Genomic DNA, 21,743 nt, shown 5'->3' with positions numbered 1-21,743 from the left:
TGTACAATATCACTTACATGTGGAATCTGAAAAAGCTGAAGGCATAGAAACAGAGTAGAATGGTGGTGCCTAGGGGCTGAGGCATAAGGGGAAATCTTGTTTAACATCTTGTTAAAGGGTACAAATTTGCAACTAAAAGATTAATAGGTTTGGAGATCTAATATACATCATAGTGATTATAGTCAACAATACTATGTTATATTCTTCAAAACTGCTACAAGACTAGATCTTAAATGTCCTCACTACAAAAAATAAATGAGCCCTGGCTGACATGGCTCAGTGAATTGAGCACTGGCCTTCGAACCAAAGTGTTGATGGTTTGATTCCCAGTCAGGGCACATGCCTGGGTTGCAGACCAGGTCCCCCATTGGGGGAGCACGAGAGGCAACCACACACTGATGTTTCTCTCCTTCTCTTTCTCCCTCCCTTCCCCTCTCTCTAAAATTAAATAAATAAAATTTAAAAAAAATAAATGACATTTATGTGACATGATGGAGGTGTTAGCTAAATGTAACAAAGTAACACAGTGTATATGTTAAATTTACACAATGTTATCTCAATAAAAATTAAAAAGAAAATGCAAGAATCTGTAGTCATGTTCTCAACAAATTTGTACCTCTTATTCCTCCACAGTAAGGACAGGAGCCAAGTTCAGAGACAGAGACAAAGGCTGGCCGCAGGAAACTAGTCAGACACTCCCACCCACAAATGCCTGCAAGCACCTATTTTCCCATTAAAATGAAAAATGAGATATTTTCATCTCCCCGCATCAAGGAATATACAGACCAGATTTGTGATGTTCTTCAAAATATATATACTAGGGTGTACAAGTCAGTTTACAGTTAAGGATTAACCCATTTTGGAATATGCAGGAGAAAACTATAATACTTACCATCTAAATACTCAGAACAGTAAAATAAGGCCCTTCGGTAACTTGATATTGCTTACTTATATTTCAACCCCCCTGGGGTGTCCTGGGCATGATATTATGATTCTGAAGAGCTAAGCTTTTATTTCCAGTCAGTAGTACTCAGTACTACTTGCATATGATTATGAGAATAACCCTTCAATTTTTTAAAATCTATATAGCTCAATGGAAGTCATAAAACAAACATCCATGTAACTAATCACCACACTGGCTGGTATTAATTAAGACAGTTAATTTTCTCCTTTGCTACCATTAGAAGTATGAAGGAAAGAATTATTTATACCTAGGCCTATCACTAACTGAGTATGCCTTTTGTTTTTTGTTTAAAAGAACTACTGTATTTTTTGCACTATAAGACACACCTGACCATAAGACACACCTAAGTTTAGAGGAGGAAAACAAGAAAAACATACTCTGAACTAAATGGTATACTAAAATATTTAATAAAATATAACAGAATAATATTTCAACCATGTAAAGTGAACAGCAGTCAACAGCAGTATTAAGAACCATCACCACTGTCATCAACAAATGAGGAGAGACTTTAAGGTTCAAGTACTCTTCTAGTTTCCTGGGAACCCCAAGAACTCATTATCGCTAGTGTCAGAATTTATGGGGACCTTTAATAACAGGCAATGAGGGAGTTAAGAGGTATCACTAGCTGTAACAGTCACTGAGAGTATCACTGTCCTAGTTACAGGTTCTGGCGGACTAACCCCAGTGCCTGTTACAGCTGGTGATACTCCTTAATCCCCTCAGGGCCTGTGTTACTACTAGAATAGTGACCCCATCATAACTCCCTTTATATACTACAAACTTCAGCATTTATGGCTGCTCACCCAGTTACTGCTGGCCTCAAACAGAAATCTGCTGTGCACTGGAAACAGTATGGAGGTAGACGAGATAGCTAAAGCATCTAACGGAGCCAGAAGCCAGCTGAGAACATTATTACTTCAGCTCCACCCATCTGCCTCTTGTGATTGGCAGAGCTTAAGACACAGTGATTGGTGATTGGAGGCAGTTCTACTGACACAGACTCCACCCAGTGTTAAAGACAATTGGCAACTGGCACTATGCCTCATACCCGTTATTGGCCTTAGCTGATTAGACAGGTCGGCGGTTGTAGCTCGGAGTGTCAGGCAGCTCTCTGCACTCTGCCAGGTCCCAGGTGATGGGCAGAGGTAAACGGCAACTGACCAGATGCCCTGGGATTCAGCAGTAAAGTGGGACATTTAAGCGTCCCCAGGGGCTTCACGTGGGCCCACTGCTTCCTCTTCTAACAGCTATTGCCACCGCTGACAGGTCAGGTAATACACATCACGGTCCGTGACGCAATATTCACTCCATAAGACACACAGACATTCCTCCCACCCCACCCCGCTGACTCTTTGGGGGGAAAAGTGTGCCTTATGGAGCAAAAAATACAGTACTTTTCAACATCAGGTTACTATCTACAATCTACTTATGTGGAGGGGATGCTGGCTACAGTATTAGTGTTAAAGAAACAGGGGAGTCCAAAAACAAACCCCAGAGTTTGCCGCTGGGAGACAGGGAAAAGGAAGCAGCTTTCAGGATGCCTTTGCATGCCCCGGCTAGTGGCTGGAAACTTTGTTGCATAAAGATCGGCTTTGAAACTTCCAAGGCTCAGGAAGATGGGAGTGGTCTTGGACTGTGGTATGGTACGGAAGAAGCCTACAGAGCTGAATTAGGGTTCTGTGAATGGTGAGAACTGCTTGCAACACCCACTGCGTCAGAGGATGCAGTCAGGGATATATAAGCAGCTGCGGACATTTTAGGGTGTGCTCCCTCCATGTCGCCTGGAGGAGCAGGTCCCTCCAGGCTGCTTTAAGAAGTGCTCCCTCCATGTGGCTTAGAGGAGGGGGCCTCCAGGCTGCTTTGAGGAGAGGAGATCCACGCAGTTTGCAGGAAGAAGGCAGTTTACAAGGAGGTTGAGAATCCAGGCGGTTCTGCATTGAGAGCTGGAGGGCACCACAGCACAGAAAGGACCTCCCCAATCAGATGTGAGTGATTGGCAGCTACTGGTAAAGCTGAACTGTGCCTAGGAAGTAGGGAAACAGTGTTTCTGACTTTCCTAAGACTGGCCAGGTCTGGGAGGGGGAGGCAGAACTATGTGCAAATAAACAATTCTTTTTTCTTTTCACCAAACTCTGGTATTGAGAATTATAATTCTGGCGCGGGGCAATCGGGCCCCTAACTAAACAGCCCGTGGGTTCTGTTTCAGTCGGAGCAGCCCAGGGGTTCTGTTACATTAGTACATTGTGAATACAAATGGTTTAGACTGTTTATAAACAGAAAAAAAGCTATTTAACATTTTCTTATTTTTCTCCCAGAGGGCTAACATTTGATATTAACACAAAGATAGGGTAACTTCATATACAGTGATGTGCTGCATTTAATGACATTATGGTCAACAATGGACCACATATACCATAGTGGCCCCATAAGATTATACTAGAGCTGAAATATTCCTATTGCTTAGTAATGTAACACCATGACATCACAGCACAACACATTACTCTCATGTTTATGGTGATGCTGGTGTAAATAAATCTACTGCACTGCCAGTCATAAAAAAGTACAGCACATGCAATTATGTACAGTACATACTTGATAATGATAATAAATGACCATATCACTGGTTTATGTATTTACTATACTATACTTTTAATAATTATTTTAAAGTGTACCCTTTCTATTTACAAAGAAAGTTTGCTGTAAAACAGTATGCTGTGTTACACTGGCAGCAACCTCATACATCTTGTGATTACACATCTCTTGAGTGCATCATTTCTCTTGCACTTGATTTAATCTCTCTCTCTCTCTTTTTTTTTTATAGTAACATGCTGTACAGGCTTGCAGCCTAAGAGCTGTTGCTATGCCACATAGCCCAGGAGCATAGTAAGGCATTCTGTGATGTTCCAACAATGATGAAATCACCTAATGACAGAACAAAGCCCTGTCATTAAACGGAGCATGACTGTACATATTAAAATAAAGTCCAATGAACTAAAAAAAAAATGTACCTCTTAGTATTTCTACATATAAATGTATATACTCCCACCCCCCACACACAGATTAATTCAGGTAACTGATAAACACCAAAATAAACTTTCTATAAAATCATTTAAAAACCTATAGGTGGTGGATTGAGTGTCGGCCTGCGAGTCAAGTGTCGCTGGTTTGATTCCCAGTCAGGGCACATGATTAGGTTTCATGTCAGGTCTTCAGTTGGGGGCGCAAGTGAGAGGCAACCACACAGTGATGTTTCCCTCCCTCTCTTTCTCCTTTCCCCTCTCTCTAAAAAAATAAACAAATTATTTTAAAAAATAAAAAACTAAAAGATAAAATAAAAAATAAACTACCCACTAGTTTGCTTAATTTGAAAAATAATTTCATTAGTAAATATTTGCAAAGGATGGTTAACACTTGGTAAGTGGTACTATGGAGAAGTTTAAGAGGATAATCAAAAGTGTCAGAGAATTCTCTCAGCTGGATGAGAGCCCCAGCTTCAGCCTTCTCATTGCCAGTCTCATAGCTCTCATCAATTGGGAAGAATGAAGTAACTCAGAAGTCCTTTAATACAAAAGAAAAGACAATTTTTCTCAGTGCCTGTAACCTTAAAGGACATTTCTTTCATCATAAAAAGAGAGAAAGCATTAGCTTCCAAGTAGATAAAAGAGAAACAAAACACATTTTCTAACCTAGCCTAATTAAGCTCTTCTACGCAAGATAAAATCCAACCCTACACCTGCCTCTCTCCTAGCCTCCCCCTACAAAATAGCACCCACCTTTTAGTCATCCTACTCAAATAAACTGAAGAAATAACTTAATAAAAGAACTAAGCAGATTATCACCATGTGGTTCTACTTACAGTTTGTGGGGAAGAGGGATAATCATGCTAAAATTATAATGAAAATTTTAGTCATACTTTTTACTTTCACGAATATACAAGTTTTTGTAATATAAGAAAGTTGGACATCTTTAGCATAGCAAATTTAATACACTGAAGCTTGTAATATGGTTCATTTCTACTTAACAATCAGCTGATGGTGTGAAAAAAGAGACAATACAGCATCTAGAGTTTATCATCTTTCAATTAGCGAATGAGGCAGCACTGAGAAAGCCTTCCTCACTGAATAAATACCAGGGAGCAAAACTGCATCCATTCAGCTAACAGAGTGACTAAGGAAAAATCTATGTAAGTCCAAGGTGGTGGTGTTCAACTTCAGACAATCCTCATATTTTGAGACAAAATTAAAGACAAACCATTAATGTGCTTAGTTTTTGCTCTCTCTGCAAATAAGTTAGTCTGTCAACCAATATTTGAAAACCATTCTTCTAGAAGTAAATACTAAACTTGTGATAGCATCTGTTGGGAATATTTCAAGCATGATGAATCTTCCTCCTGTACTTAATGTCAACGACCAATCTTAGTAAATGTAAAAACAAATGTTTTAGAAAAGAGTAGAAAATATCAACAAAGCTTTAAGCACTTAGTGTTCAAATGTAAAAGAAAATTCTGGTGAATCCCTAATAAAATATGTCCCTAAGCAATGGCCTTTTATAGGTCTTCTTTTGAATTTATTGGGGTGATACTGGTTAACAAAATTATACAGGTTTCTGATGCACAATTCTACAGCACATCATTTGTACACTGTATACACCATCCAATTTTGTCTTGTTTTAGATAAATATATATGTTATATGTTGGCAAGTAGTAGTAGATGAAAACTGCCATTCTATAATATAGCTCAAAGATTAGAAATGTTGAAATCAAGAAATAACATAGGTACAAAAAGGTATGTGTGACTCTATTATATACACATATATTTGAGTAGGTACATATTCATAGAAAAATTAGCAAGATATCCACCAAATATTAATGCTACTTATTGCTGTGTAACCCTGGCTGGTTTGGCTCAGTGGATTGAGCGTCGGCCTGCGAGCTAGGTGTCGCTGGTTCGATCTTCCAGTCAGGGCACATCAGAGAAGGAAAACTCTGACTCCAAAAAACCTCCGCTGCCTTGCGGCATACCTCTTCAGGGGAAAGGCTAAGGGAGTAAACCCCGACAGAAAATCCGGAGCCGGAGTCCCTAAGGCGGTTTGACGTTGTAGTCAACACCGGCAACTCCTGCGGCGCACCTGAAGCCAAGCTGTATTGACTCCGTCTTTCCCTTGGATCCTTCAGCTGCGAAGAGAGGGGGGGTCTGCTGCATGGGCAACAGCAGACCCTCCATATCACCCTGCCCAGGCTCTGTAGCTTCATCGCAAGATGTCGATTCAACACGGGAGGAGACAGATACCGTGTCACTCCCGAGTCGGACTGCACAGCCATTCTCGGCGGTGCAGATAGACTCTTAAGAAGCTACACCATCGTCTCTCGAGACGGACGGCTGCCGATGATGATGATGATGATATTGCTGTGTGGTAGAATTACAGGTATGTTTTTGTATTTTGTATTCCTTGTGCTGATTTATTATCTTCCAAAATTTCCATAAATAAAAAATTTTTACTTAAAATTTGATTTAAAAATCACAAAGGAACAAGGAAATGACATTTAAAACAGGCCTATAGGACTGTCATAATCCAAAATACCTACTGGAGGTTATTTCTCAGAATTTTAGCTAGAGCAGAATCTTTTCTTTTCCCCTTAAGAATCTACATGAGTATACATGGTTCAGAAGCCTTAAATGGCCATAAGATTTTGAATCACTTGATTCATAAACATTAAAATGTATTAAGTATCATAACCTAAGTAAAACAATCCAATATCTATTGTGTATAGTGTAAACAGTATGGAGATAATTCCAAATTGTCACAGACTAGAATGTTGCTGCATGGAAAAGTAAGGTAACCTAAAACAAAAAGTGTTTTTAAAACACCCATATCTCGACAAAACTGTTAAAAAATTGAAACATTATAAAATATAAAATACAAAGTGAAATTATCTTTTTTATTCAATCACCTAGGAATAACAGCTTTTAATAGTTTGACGGTTAACCTTGGGGACTTTTAAAAGCAGATTTTACTATATACACACAGGTTTGTGAATTTCTTTTTAAAAAATGCCTCTCTTATATGTCCCTACATGCCCAAACACATGGATCTATCTATTAATTTTTAACAGTTCTATGGTATTCCACTGTATGATCATATCAAAATTCATTCTAACCAATTTCCCTATTGATGGACATATTGGATTTTTCTAATTTCTCATTAGATATACAGCAATGAATATCCTTAGTAATATAGTTATGCCAGTGCTTCTGTAGGAGACAGAAAAAAATTGCTGGATCAAAAAGATATGACTATTTGAGATATTAGTCTATTAAAATTGCCCTCCAGGTCTAGAAACAGAGACACCCTAGGGGCAATGATCATACTGAGCACCCAGATCTTGGGTTTCCAATTACCATTCTCCAATTAAAAGAAAAAGAAAGTACATTAGAGAACTAGTTGATTCCAGAGGCAGGGCAGGAAAATTACAAGTTGAGCCTAGTTTCTTCTGGTACCAGAACAGAAAGTAAGAAAGTGCTTTTAAAAAATGGGGACATGTCAGAAGGACACAAGCACCAACCTAAAAGAGCTCCCAATGGTCAAAAGCTGGAACAATTTGAGCAAAATAAATGATGGTATTAGATTATATACCAAAGAAAAAAATAAATAGCCACAGGTCAATACCAATATAAATAAATGACTGACTGAATAAATAAATAATTGAGGGAGAATGGACCAATGTTCCTTACAGAGAATTCTAATTAAAACACATGGAAGGAATAAAAGAAATATAAAATTGCCATTAGTACACCACAGTAATAATTGCTACAGGTGGGTGCTCACAGTGGTGACTAAAAGTTTAAAGTTGAACTGGATACATTAATGTTCTCAAAGCATCTCCCCCAAATAAGTATTATATATAATGCAATTATTAATAAAAAAGTGTAGCTTCAATATAGTAAAACACAGTTAACATCACTTTAACCAGGTGATCAAGATTACCAGTGTGTACATGATACTGAAAATGACACAACTTTGCTTGTGTTGAATTCTTGCCCAAATTGCTCAACCTCAATCTAACCATGAAAATTCATTAGATATACCCAAATTAGGGACATTCTACAAAGTAACCAACCAGTATTCTTCAAAGTTGTCAAGGTCATGAAAGGCAAAGGCTGGGGACCTGTCATGGATTTAAGAAAACTAGGAAGACATGACAACTAAATATAATGTGGGATCCTGGATTGGGTCCAGGACAGAAAAAGATGTTATTTGAAACACTAATAAAATTTGAATAAAGTCTATAGTTTAATTAATAGTATTGTACCAATGTTAATTCCTTTGTTTTGGTAATTGTAGTATAACATAATTATATAAGATGTTAACATTAAGGGGAGCTAGGTGAAAGATCCATGGAAATGGTGTACGTACTGTTTTTGCAACTTTTTTAAAAGTCTAAAATTTATTTCTAAAAGAAAAATGTAATGCCCTCTAAAAAAGAATATATCATTTCACAGTCCTGCCCAGAGTGTTCATCCCTATATCCCCTTCACCATTAGTCTGAGCTTTGTTTGACAGGTACCAAAAACACTGGCTTAATTTTCAAGGAACACATAAAAACATTTAACTATAATCTGAATTTTTTACAAAAGTGACTTGTTCAAGTCTTTTGCTCATTTTTCACTTAGTCATTTATTTTTCCTTATTGATCTATAAAAGTCCTTTGTCTATTAAGGAAAAGAAGCCTTTTTCTGATGTATTACAAATACTTTTCCCAGTATAGCTTTTTCTGGTGGGGGTGCTTTGGACCAAATATGTATTGCTTTCTAAGTTATAAGTAATTAAATATCATCAATAGTCTCCTTTGTAGCTTCTGGGTCATTTTTCCACTTCAAGATTATAAAAAGTATTCCCTCGTATTTCCTAAAAGTATGATTACTAAGTCTAAGATAGATACTTTTGGGGAGGTTGTGTATAGAAGGGTGGGGCTGGGAAAGGAAGCTCTTAATATACACTACAAAATACTTTCTAAAGTAGCTGTACCTATTTATATTCCCATCAGCATTAAATATTTTACTATAAAATAACTGCATTAATTTATTTTTTAAAGATTTTATTTTTATTTATTTTTAGATAGAGGAAAAGGGAGAGAAACATCAGTGTGGGAGATAAACACTGGTTGCCTCTCACATGCAGGCCTGTGCCCTGACTGGGAATCGAACCAGCAGCTTTTCAGTTTTCAGGCCAGCACTCAATCCACTGAGCCACACCAGCCAGGGAAAGTATCTACTTTACTACCTGTATTCCACTCAAAATAAACCACTTATTATCTTCAAACACTGTCATTCACATTTTTTCTGAGGTTCTCTTGCTTCAGAAACTTTATTCATGTTCTTCTTTCTACCTAGATTCTGCTTAAAAGCCACTTTTTTCTGGGGTACCTTCAATAATATGGAGCAAAATGTCTAACCTTCTTTTGAACTTCTATAGAGCTCTTCCCCTAATGGCTCTAAAATTAAATTATATTACTTTGCATTAGTTATAAATTTACCTTAATCATTTATCTAAACTGTAAGCTCATTCAAGGCAAGGACTCTGTGCTATTATCTCTGAATCCCACTTTAACTTGGAAATAGCAGCAAATATTTGTTGGAGCCCTGGCTGGTGTGGCTCAGTGAACTGACTGCCAGCCTGTGACCCAAAGGCTCACTGGTTCGATTCCCAATCCGGGCACATGCCTGTGTTGCAGGCCAAGTCTCCAGTTGGGTGCATGCAAGAGGCAACCACACATTGATGTTTCTCTCCCTTTCTTTCTCCCACCCTTTCCCTCTTTCTAAAAATAAATGAATAAAATCTTAAAAAATATATTTGTTGGAATGGGTGAGAAAAATAAGTTGTCAGAGAATATGGCTTACTTTGTCATTTTTTTCCTTCAAAGTTAAAATCAGCCTTCACTTCATTTGTTTGTAATAATTTTTAAGCTACAACTTTTTGGATAAACAAGTTAAATTCAGTCAGCATGTATAACTGACCTAAAAACTTTAATAGAAGGATAAATTTAAAAACCCCTTGGAAGACCATCTCTATAAAGCAGAAATTTTCAATCTTTTTCATCTCATGGCACACATGAACTAATTGCTAAAATTCTGTGGCACACCAAAAAATAGATTAATTTTTTTGCTTATCTGACAAAAATAGGTATATTTTTGATTCATCCACACCAGGCAGCTATTGTTGTGCTGGCTGTTGTCAATTTTTTATTTGACAATCTAAGGGAAAAGAGGTCAGTGCCCCTGACTAAATAGTCAGGTGTTACGTGTTTTAAAAATTCTTGCAGCACACCAGTTGAAAATTGCTGCTATATAGTGATATACCCTGGACCACATACCAGATGTAACCTAATTGGATGCCTTCTTAACTAGCAGAGGTTCAATAAGCAGAAACTATATGCTCCTCCCCAACAACAAGTTTACTCTAAGGGTTATTATAATACAAATTCCACAAGGGAAAGAACTTTGGTATTGTTTCCTCTTGGTAGAGAAAAACTCGACCTAGTTATGAGACCAACCACAACACAAAGAAAAGCTGCACTAACTATCTCAGAATACTAGCAACAGATGATGCTGGTATGAATAACTTGCATTCTAGAACCCATATAAAATTCCCCCATCGGTGTTTGCATTATCAGCTAGAGGGTTAGTTAATGTGTGGCAGAATGAGGAGTTATGCAAGGTATAATTTTCAAAGCGTTTTACTACTATGGAAACAAGTGCAGCCTAGTTTGGGAAAAATAACTGTACCCTAAATTACACACACCTTAATGACAAGAATCCCCACATGTGAATATAAAACATTTAATTTAGCCCTGGCTGCTGTGGCTCTGTGGATTGAGCATCGGCCTGCGAATCAAGTGTCGCTGGTTCGATTCCCAGTCAGGGCACATGACTAGGTTGCACATCAGATCCCTAGTTGGGGATGCAAGTGAAAGGCAACCACACAGTAATGTTTCTCTCCCTCTCTTTCTCCTTTCCTGTCTCTCTAAAAATAAACAAACAAATAAATAAATAAATAAAACATTTAATTTAACAATGTTAACACTACTACATATAAAACAGCTACTAAAAATGCACATAGTGTATTCTGTAGCTGCCAGGTTACTCTTTTTTTAAGGAAACTATAAGTTAAACAATGGTTGAGACTTACATCCTCACCCTTAAAAGAGCTCACATTCTATCATGGTGATGGCATGGTCAGATATACAGCCCCAATTGTTAAACACTTGGATCAAGTCATAACCAGTTTTATTGCAAAAGGCCCCTGTACACACTGATCGATTCTGGTACCTTAACAGCGACCCAACAAGTCATCAACATACAGAAACAGGAGAAACAAGAAGTATCGCCCATGCCTCTGCATATCAGCAAGTTGTCACTCCTAAACAACAATGCTCACATCACTGAGGTCTGTGAACAATCACGTTTTGCATTCATCCTGAGTAAAAGATGGAATGACTTAAGTACAGTGCAACATATTATATAAACAATTTCTTATTTTAAAAAGTCACAAAGTAAACCGAAGTATTTTACAAAATTTAATACACCATCCTAAAAACTGCCATCACTTAAGCTCTTTCCCTATCTCCAGCAAGTCAAGGGGATGTCTTTGGGCATGATGGTGACTCTCAGTATGGATGGCACACAGATTAGTATCTTCAAATGGACCCACCAGGTGTGCATTCCTAGCCTCCTGCAGTGCACAGATGGCAGGACTCTGAAACCTCAGTTAGTTTTGAAATCCTGGGCAATCTACCTTAACAACCCATGGAAAGGCAACTTCTAGATCAGAAGCTTGGTGATTTCTGGTAAGGATAGATTTCTTGAAGCATAATGGTCCTGGACTGTAGTGATGAGGTTTTTAAACCCTGCAGTAGAGGGGGGCACTTTCCCTGACAGCTTTAGTGGCCAGTTGTTTGCAGGAAGCTTTCCCACCCATGAATTTGTGAGCAGCCTACTTGGTTCTGGCCATTTTCTCTCACCCAGTGCCAAAGTCTTAGGCCACTTCTTGGACTGTCAAATTGCTTATGCCGCCCAAAAAGAAGCATTCACAAAGCAAAAGAATGAAACTGCTCCAAAGAACAACCAAACTGCCTTGCTGGATTTTTTTTTTTTTTAATCATCTTCAGGAGACATTTTAGGAAAGTACTTAAAACAAAAAGCTGCCATTATATTTTAGAAAAATGATAACCCATTTTAGCCAAACAAAATCCTTGGTTCTACTCATAAGTCAAAGCTCATTTTCGGTGCTAAAACATATAAATTGCATGACAACTATGGATATTTCTTTGCATAGTTAAAACTGCAGTATTCTGGGGTAATTAATACTACACCCATTGTCTTTACCTGACCTCAAAGACAGAGTTAGTTTGAATACCAAGAGAAACATTCCAAATCTAGCTAAGAATTGTTTTTATCCATATCATTATATAACTTCTTCACTTATAAATTAGCATGGTAAATTCTCTTTCTCTCTCTCTCTGTTTGTGAGCCCCAAGAAGGAATATATCTTCCAAAAAGGACTACTCATAGTTAACTGGGTCCAAATTCATAACCAGAGTGTAGCAGCCATTGCTACAGAAGCATCTTATACACTCTGCACTTCAGGAGAAAGCCAGATTGAACTGCCAGCCTCCTACACTATATTCCTGCCTGAGTCAGCCCTTATAAGGTAGTTCCTGGCATCATTTTTAGACTTATAGGACTGAGACCTGCCTGTCCAATCAGAACTGCACAGTTATATCCTAATTTGCATCTAGACTGACCAATGAGAGTGGCTCCCTAACAACTAATCAGAATGTGCAAAGCTGACCAAACAGGAAAGTTCTATTTGGCCCAATCAGACTGTGCAAATTTGATCCCTCATTTGCATAAAATGGACTAATTGGGACCCAGGGTAGGAAATTCTCTTTGAAAGGTGGCCTCTGATTTGTCTGGGTGGAGTGCACTTTCCATTTCCACCAGAAGTTGCCTTTCCCCATTTTGCAAACTCTTTATCTGAGTAAAGGTTTCTCCGCTTTCCCCACCCCAGATTAGAGACTACTATTGGCATTAGATTGGTGGCAGTAACCTTTTGTTGATAAACTTTACCATTAGTGTGATAAATTTTATATAGATAATAGATACACACACTCATACATACATACACACACATAGATATGAGGTCTGTCCAGAAGGTACCCAGCCATGTAATATGAAAAATAGAGACATTAACCGAAGAAGATGCAAGATACAAGAAACATTGTACACAGGACAATGACACCTCAGTCCCCTTCAAAGTAGGCACCTTGGGACCTCACGGTTCTCCCCATCACCATCAGCTGCCCCGTCATATTTTCCTGAATGTCATTGACAGTCTGAAATCTCTTCCCTTTCAAAGGTGATTTTAGTTTGGGGAAAAGCCAGAGATGCAAGGCATCAAATCTGGGCTGTACGGGGGCTGAGTCACCTGGGTAATTTGATGTGTTGCCAAAAAACTCTGCACAAGATGTGATGCATGAGCAGGCATGTTGTCGTGATGAAGCTGCCAATCACCAGTTGCTCATAGCTGTGGCCTTCTGAGTCATCTGAATAGTTTCCACGGAGGAATGTTCAAGCTTAATGAGAAATCTGATGCAGATTCGTTGCTCTACCTGCTCAGTCATTTTAAATGTGAGGGCCACACAGGACACACGCTCACTCAACAGTGTTTATACTCCCACTGACTAGTACAATGAAGTCATCATCATTCACACATGCACATTACAGTCCATTCTCCTTGGCTGCCAGGTTACACTGATGTCGTGCAAACTGTTCTCGTTATATTAGCAATGGCTGAACTTTGTCCAGACAGGTGTTGTATACATAAATTGTGTATAAGTATAAAAATACACACTTCTGGTCAAGATGAAGACTTGATAAACATGTTTCACCTCTTCACACAACTACAGCAAAAACTCCAGCTATTACAAAACAAATATCACCCAGATTCAGCAGAAAATCAAGCTCTGTGGAAGTCCAACAACCAAGGATTTAAAGAAGTTACATTCACCCAGATGAGTAGCAAGGGTGGAGATGCAGAGAAGCACACAGAGGTAGAGAGGCACAGAGATGCAGAGTGGAATGGAGAGGCGGCAAAACAGGTGGTCCCACATTCACATGTGGTGGATAAAAATTAGGAAGGATACCTCAGGAGTGAGGGATCCCAGCCCCAGATCAGACCAGCAAGGGCACAAGTGGCATACAGGGAGAAAGTGAAGTGACTAGTAACAGGACAAGTGTTAGGAGACAGCTTCTCTTGGACAAAGCTCCAGAAGCCAGGAAGTACATTGTCCCCTCCCTGAGCCCCAACCCACACAGAGCCACAAAGCAATGAAATGGGTTGCCCCACCCTGGAGATTACCTAAGCCTCTGTCCTACACAATTTACAGGTGTGTTTTTTTATAATAGGCCACCCTAATAAGTGAGGGTGTCAAAGCAGCTGTACCTAATACACAGAAACAAACACAGGGAGGCTGCCAAAATGAGGAGACAAAGAAATATGGCCCAAATGAAAGAACAGACCAAAGCTCTAGAAAAAGAACTAAACAAAATGGGGATAAGCAACCTATCAGATGCAAAGTTCAAAACACTGGTTATCAGGATGCTGAAAGAAATCATTGGGTAGTGCAATAGCATAAAAAAGACACAGGCAGAAATGAAGGTTATATTGAATGAAATAAAGAAAAATCTACCAGAAAACAATAGTGGAGGGGATGAAGCCGAGAATCAAATCAACACTTTGGAACATAAAGAAAAAAAAAAAATTCAATCAGAACAGCAAGAAGAAAAAAAATCCAAAAAAATTAGGATAGACTAAGGAGCCTCTGGGACATCTCCAAACATACCAACATCTGAATCATAGGGGTGCCAGAAGAAGAAGAGGAAGAGAAGTAAATTGAACACTTATTTGAAAAAATAATGAAGGAAAAACTTCCCTAATATGGTGAAGGCAATAGACATACAAGTCCAGGAAGCACATAGAGTCCCAAACAAAATGGGCTCTAAGAGGACCACACCAAAATATATCAAAATTAAAATACCAAAAGTTAAAGATGAAGAGAGAATCTTGAAAGTAACAAGATAAAAGCAGATAGTTACCACAAAAGATTTCCCATAACACTGTCAGTTGATTTCTCAAAAAAAATTTAGCAGGCAAGAATGGACTGGCAAGAAGTATTCAAAGTGATAAAAAGCAAGGACCTACAACCTAGATTACTCTATTCAGCAAAGCTATAATTTAGAATTGAAAGGCAGATAAAGTGTTCCCAGACAAGGTAAAACTAAAGGAGCTCATCATCACCAAGCTATTATTATGTGAAATGTTAAAGGGAACTATATAAGAAAAAGAAGGTCAAAACTATGAACATTAAAACGGCAACAAATTCACAACTATCAACAACTGAATCTAAAAAACAAACTAAGCAAACAACCAGAACAGGAACAGAATCATAGATATAGATATCATTTGGAGGGCTATCAGCTGGGAGTGGGAAGGGGGGAAATGGGGTGAAAGGTACAGGGATTAAGAAGTACGAATTGGTAGGTATAAAATAGACAGGGGGAAATTAAGAACAGTATAGGAAATGGAGTAACCAAAGAACTGATATGCCTGACCTATGGACATGAACTAAGGGTGGGGGATTGCTGGAGGGAATGGGGGTGCCGGGCAGAGAGGGGCAAAGGGAGAAAAATTGGAACTGTAATAGCATGATCAATAAAATATATTTTAAAATTGAAAAAAAATATGAGTACCTAATCTACAATGTAAGTACCAGGCTTCACCTGGGACAGGAAGATAAACCACACACAAATTTATTCCATTCCTTACTTACAAAGTTTTAAGCTTTCAGAGCCAAAATAGGCTTTATAATGAGACTAATGAACTGGTCTATAAAAAGGAGCTCTTCTCCCTTTCTCTCCAAAAAACACAGAAGCTAAAATAGGTCTACTTTCTGTATCATTAGGATCTTATGTGCTTCCCTATACAGTAAAATTAAGAATTTCTTTCTAATCAATATTGATTAGTTTTACACTTATGATAAATGTCAGAATATTAGAAAACAAAAAAGTGTACTATTCCTATTCTTTCCATTACCTAGGATTAAATTAACAACAATATTGAGAGAAAAATACATTCTCTTAAAAAACTCTCAATATATCAACTTCATTTAAATAATATTTTTTGTAAGTAATGAACATTAATAAATCCTACTTGTAAGGTTTGCCTAAGACATAGTTTAATTGTTATGAAACAACCACTTGGGGGAATCTTTTAATAGAGGAAAATTGCTGTTATGTGGGTAATTCTTAAATCAGGACCAACAATCTTATGATACTGATTTTTAAAAAATATTTTGGATAAATAGATTGCATAATATCAAACATTGGACTTACCAAATATCTTCCTTCCCAGTTTATTCAAGAAGTGTGTTGAAACTTGGATGGTTCTGAATTTACAAGGCATTCATTGAAATGATAAAGACCTGAACAATACTTGAAAGAAGTGTTTGTTTCTTTAAGTGATCATGACCAGAAAGTACTCCTATGTAACAATCAATACGCTTGGAAAATTTGTGCAATTTTGGCAGAAGTTACATTTTGTTTTTATAGACAACAAAATATGAGTCAAAAATATATGCACAGAAAGGACTAATATAATGAAAAATAAATACTCATGGAACAATAATTTTAGGAGAAAAAATTAACACTTTCCATTACATTAAAGCTAAGGTTGATGAACCATTTGAGGAAAGAAAAATACTTTTTTAGAAACACAGACTCTTAAAGCTGAAATACAGCCTGTTTTGATGATTCTCAAAGTGTCTGGGACCACCAGTTCCTCAGCTGGGTTGAGCCAATACTTCTGAAGCTAAATTCACAAATTTGATCCCTGTATGAATTGGAGGGCGATCACATTTCCCACCTTGCCAAGGTCTGTCCCCTGGTTTAAACCTATTGTTCCAGCATAATTATTATTACTAGAAACAGTACTACTGTTTATACTATTACAACCCACTTTCATTTCTGCCAGAAATAATTTTATTTACTAAAACAGACAGGAATGCACTGGGGTTTCATCAAAGTTGTGTCAACTAAGAACAAAGAAATTACTCAGTGTTGCCAAATATATACAAAAAGGCACTTTGTATACTGTTGACAGAAGTGTAAATTGGTACAAGCTTTATAGAAAGCAATTGGCAGTATGCATCAAGAGGCCTTAAGTCATACTTCATAGCCTAGTAATTTCACTTTCTACTTCTAGGAATATCCTAAGGAAATAATCAGAGATGCACACACAAAAATGTAGGCAATAGTCATCATTGTAACATAAATAACAGAAAAATGAGGAATAATTTCAAATGCCCAAAAGGAGATTGGTAAAATAATGATGTATCCATATGATTAAATACTGCAGTCATCAAATGCAACATTCCCCAAAAATATTAAAGGATATGAGAAAATATATGAACCGAAATTGGTTTAACGTGAAACTTAAAGTACATTATTAGCTTCTTGAAATATATGCAGGCTATAAGACAAAATGTTCATCTCTGGGTTGTAGAATTACAGGTGATTTTTAGTTTTATCCTTATATTTTCCTTAAAATTTCTAAAACTTCTATAGTGAATATATTACTTTCACCATTTAATAAATAAATAGAAAATATAGCACCAGTCTTTCAATTAATTCTAGTGTGCATCTGTGTATATGTTGATAAGTGACAATGCAAATGACTTTGTGGCTTTACTCAAGTGGCAAAGTGACAGTGTAAAAGGAGCAACAAGTTGACTAACTTGCTACAGAAAAAGATTGGACACTTTTGTTTTTAAACTCAAAGGAAAATAAACTTATTTTTCTCGTGTACTGTCATATATGAAGCTAAATAAAATTACCAGTAAGTTTCTTTTTTCTGACTATAACTAAAATATGCTTTTTCCTTGTGGTTGCTTATGTCAAAATGTGACTAACGAAGTTTGACTACTACTAGCAAGTGAAGAGACAATATCAAACAGCCAGACAATTATGAGGGGTTCTCCATAGATGGAAATATAATTTTTTAAAGCTCAGAATTCCACTCACTTTTCCTATTTAAACAGACAGGAACTCAACTGCCATGGCCAAATGATATCTGCATAAAATTCAATAAACATACTTGCACTCTTCTCCAAAAGGAATGTTTTTCAGCTGACCAGAATCAGCCCCCTTATGGTAAGCGAGACCTGCCACCGGAAGGTATCACAAGCCAAAATGCACCAAATGAGTATCAGTTCTGTGCTTTCCACTCAGGTAATTACAGGGATCATGAAAGGAGGGGACTTCAGAAGTTAGTTCTCCCAGATTGAATCCACAGTCATATATAAATGGGCAAGTAAATGAAAGCACCAGCTTTGTGCCATTTTACACACACACACCCCTCTATTCCAGGTTTCCACTTCCAATACCAAATCATGACAAGCTTAAGTAGTTTATGTACAGCTGAACATCCAACTTCTAAAATCTAGGGTAAAACCTTGACTGATAACTTAAAACTGAAGTCACTCCACCAAACCAGCATTGCAAGAGATGCAAAAGGGTCTGCTTTAAGCAGCACTATTTACAATAGCCAAGTGCTGGAAACAACCTAAGTGTCCATCTGTAGATGAGTGGATCAGAAAACTGGTACATTTACACAATGGAGTACTATGTAGCAGAAAGAAAGAAGGAACTTCTACCATTTGCAACAACAGGGATGGAACTAGAGAGAATTATGTTTAGCGAAATAAGCCAGGCAATGAAAGAAAAATACCTTATGCTATCACCTATTACAAGAAGCTAATGAACACACAAACAAATGAGCAAAACTGAATCAGAGGTATGTAAACAAGGAATAAATTAACAGTAACAAAGGGGGAGATGGGAGGGAGAGAAGGAGGTAAGAAGGGGAAAGGTCTAGTCAAAGAACATGTATAAATGACCCACGGACATTGACAACTGGGTGGGGACCGAATGTGGGAGAAGGGGGGGCCGGGTGTGGGGAAGCAAGAGGGGGAAAAAAGTGAGACAACTGTATTGGAAAAACAAACAAAAAAGTTTTTAGTGGGGAAAAAATGAAAATATAAAGAATGGAAATACAAGTTCAGTGAATATTAGAAGGGCAAGGATTTTCTTTCACACTGTAAATTTTTCTCCCTATGTGATCACTCCAGAGTTTGGCATTCTAAAGAAGTAAGTAATGACATAAGCTTCTTTCCATAAAACTAATAAGACCAGTTGTTAATAGAGGGTTTTTTGACTAAGACTTTAACTGGAATGTCATGCCTAAAGGAGACATGCTTGGGCTCTGGTTGTTACCAAAAAGCCCTGAGGAACTGGGATTGATTTTCGAAGGTAATAAAAGCCCACAAGATAAAAGGCCTGGTATCTTGGTTAGTTGTGCGGTCCACAGCAATCTTTCCAGGGAAGGAATGAAGGTTGTTTTCCTGAAAGATGGCTAGAAGGGACCTTAAGGCACAATGGAAAACCAGAAGGACTTGGAAAAGACAGGTGTTTACAGGCAAGGCTGACTGCTCAGCTTCTGTACTCTGAAGGGCAGACTGAAGGTCACCCTAAATGTTCCTTGTGTACGTTCCAGCAAAGCAGAACTAAAGATTATAAGTGATCATTTGCTGCCCTTATTGTGTTTATGCAAATTAACAGGATAAATTAAAAATGAACTTAATGCAGCCCCTTTAATGACAAGGAGGGTAATCTTAGGGAGAAAAATCGTGATTCAAGGAAAATCACAATGCTCAGTGGTAGACTATAAAGTAGTGCAGCTAACCATCTTTAAAGTTTCTTTTCATTTAAAATTTGTTTTCATTTGAAAGTTAAACTATGTCTGTGGTATTATCAAAGATGTTCAATTTACAGGCAAGAAGAATGTCAAATGCCTTGCAACTGGATGTCTTTCCAATAGGACAGTCTTACAGATTTAAAGACTTGTATTTGAGCTATGTTACATAAATTAACATGTGTTTTCTGTTTTCAAAGAGCATAAGCCTATGATCTCATTACCTGATTGATTGTCTGTACGCATAGGCCTCACTTAATCCTGTCTTCATATCTGCCTCCTGAGACTCAATGATTTGGCTGAACTAAGTGGCTGGGTTGGTGAAAAATGGGGTGGTCTGTGGGCTTCACTTTAAAACTGGTTTCTCTTTTCTATCCTAATGGCTTGGACAGAAAGAGCCCAGAGGTCTGAGGGGGGGGAACCTAAATTTTTTCCCTCAGCCCAAACTAAGTATAATGAGCAAAAGGGTTTTGGACAGGTGAGATGTACCTGGCACACCTTCCTCCAAAGAAGCCCTTCTTTTCCCTAATGTGGGACATTGAAAAATTAATACCTGCCTTTTGTCATCTAGTGCTTATGGATTGAATGATGTCTTTTAACTCTGTTGCCAAATCTGTTGCCCCCAGAATACAACAAGGATGTCAGCCTGTTAAATCAAGCATGCCATTGTCCAGGGACAACCAACAAACCTGGAGTCTGCACAATCCTTTCCCATGTGGGAAGGCCACCTTCCCCTACACACCCCCACTCTTATTAGGGATTTCTGGACCCAAGGGTAGGTAGGATGACGACCATGTCCAGCTTGAAGCAGCTAGAGGAGCTCAAGACCTTCGCCCACTGTCCTTTATAAGATTATAAAGGGTCTTAAGTCTGAGAGGGAGGGATTGTTAATTTTTATTGTTAAAATAATTAATTAATTTTTTTTTAAAGAAGAAGAATATATGAAAGAGTGAGGCAGGAGAGCTTGTATGTACGACCCATGGGCATGGACTTGGAGGGTATTGGTAGGGGAGGGGGGTGCTGGGCAGAGGGGAGCAAAGGGGAAAAAATTGGAACTATTGTAACAATATAATCATTAAAATATACTTAAAAAAAAAAAACTCAAGTCAATTCCTAACCTTACAAAACACACACTTGTATTTTAGGTACATAAAGGATAAAATCATATCCACTGTAAGAAAGTACCTCCAGGTACATACTTCTAATTCATATGACTTTTAAAGTTTATAGCCCTATTTAAGAATTTGTATTTTCCCTTTAACTTTTGGTTTTAAGATTTTATTTATTTACTTTTAGAGAGAGGGGAGGGAAGGGAGAGGGAGAGAAATATCAATGTCTTGGTTGTCTCTCACATGCCCCCAACTGGGAATCTGGCCTGTAACCAAGGCATATGTCCTGATTGGGAATCGAACCTGCAACCCTTTGGCTCGCAGGCCAGTCCTCAATCCACTGAGCCACACCAGCCAGGGCTACCCTTTAACTTTAAAAGTCAGAGAAAAGGATATGCCCAAGTTAACTTGAGCATTCTAAACAAAACTTCTAGCCTTGCGGGGAGTACATATTTTATAGTCAATTTTTTGCAAACAAACAAACAAAATCCACCAATTATAACTTCCCATCTATGATTTTTTTCTGGAAAATACCAGTTAGCAAACTTAAGGGTTGTATATCAAATGAGGTATTTGATTTCCAATCAGTGATAAAAGACTAAAGCAAACTGGAGGTTTTCTGGGCTAACCCAGATACTAACTATAAGCTTAAGAGATTTTTCATATTCCTAAATTCCAGCTCTTGGAATAGTCTGTGACTAATAAAGTGTACTAAGAAAGATTTTATTTAACTTGGCCCATCATGAAAAAAGAAAAAGACCACAGATTAACAGGAGAAGATATTAGGCTTCATTGGACTCTTAAAG

The 21,743-nt window shown here is 37.8% G+C and overlaps 1 protein-coding gene across 3 annotated transcripts in view; it reads right to left on the bottom strand.

Moving 5' to 3' along the window:
* ACSL4 (acyl-CoA synthetase long chain family member 4) overlaps window positions 1-21,743 on the bottom strand; it is a 111,528-nt gene that overhangs the window by 69,003 nt on the left and 20,782 nt on the right. The gene's annotated exons all lie outside the window — the stretch shown is intronic.

The sequence above is a fragment of the Furipterus horrens genome, unplaced genomic scaffold, assembly GCF_987537825.1.
Source record: "Furipterus horrens unplaced genomic scaffold, mFurHor1.1.pri manual_scaffold_17, whole genome shotgun sequence".
NCBI classification, from domain to species: Eukaryota; Metazoa; Chordata; class Mammalia; order Chiroptera; family Furipteridae; genus Furipterus; species Furipterus horrens.
This window is presented reverse-complemented; position numbering and strand designations above follow the sequence as displayed.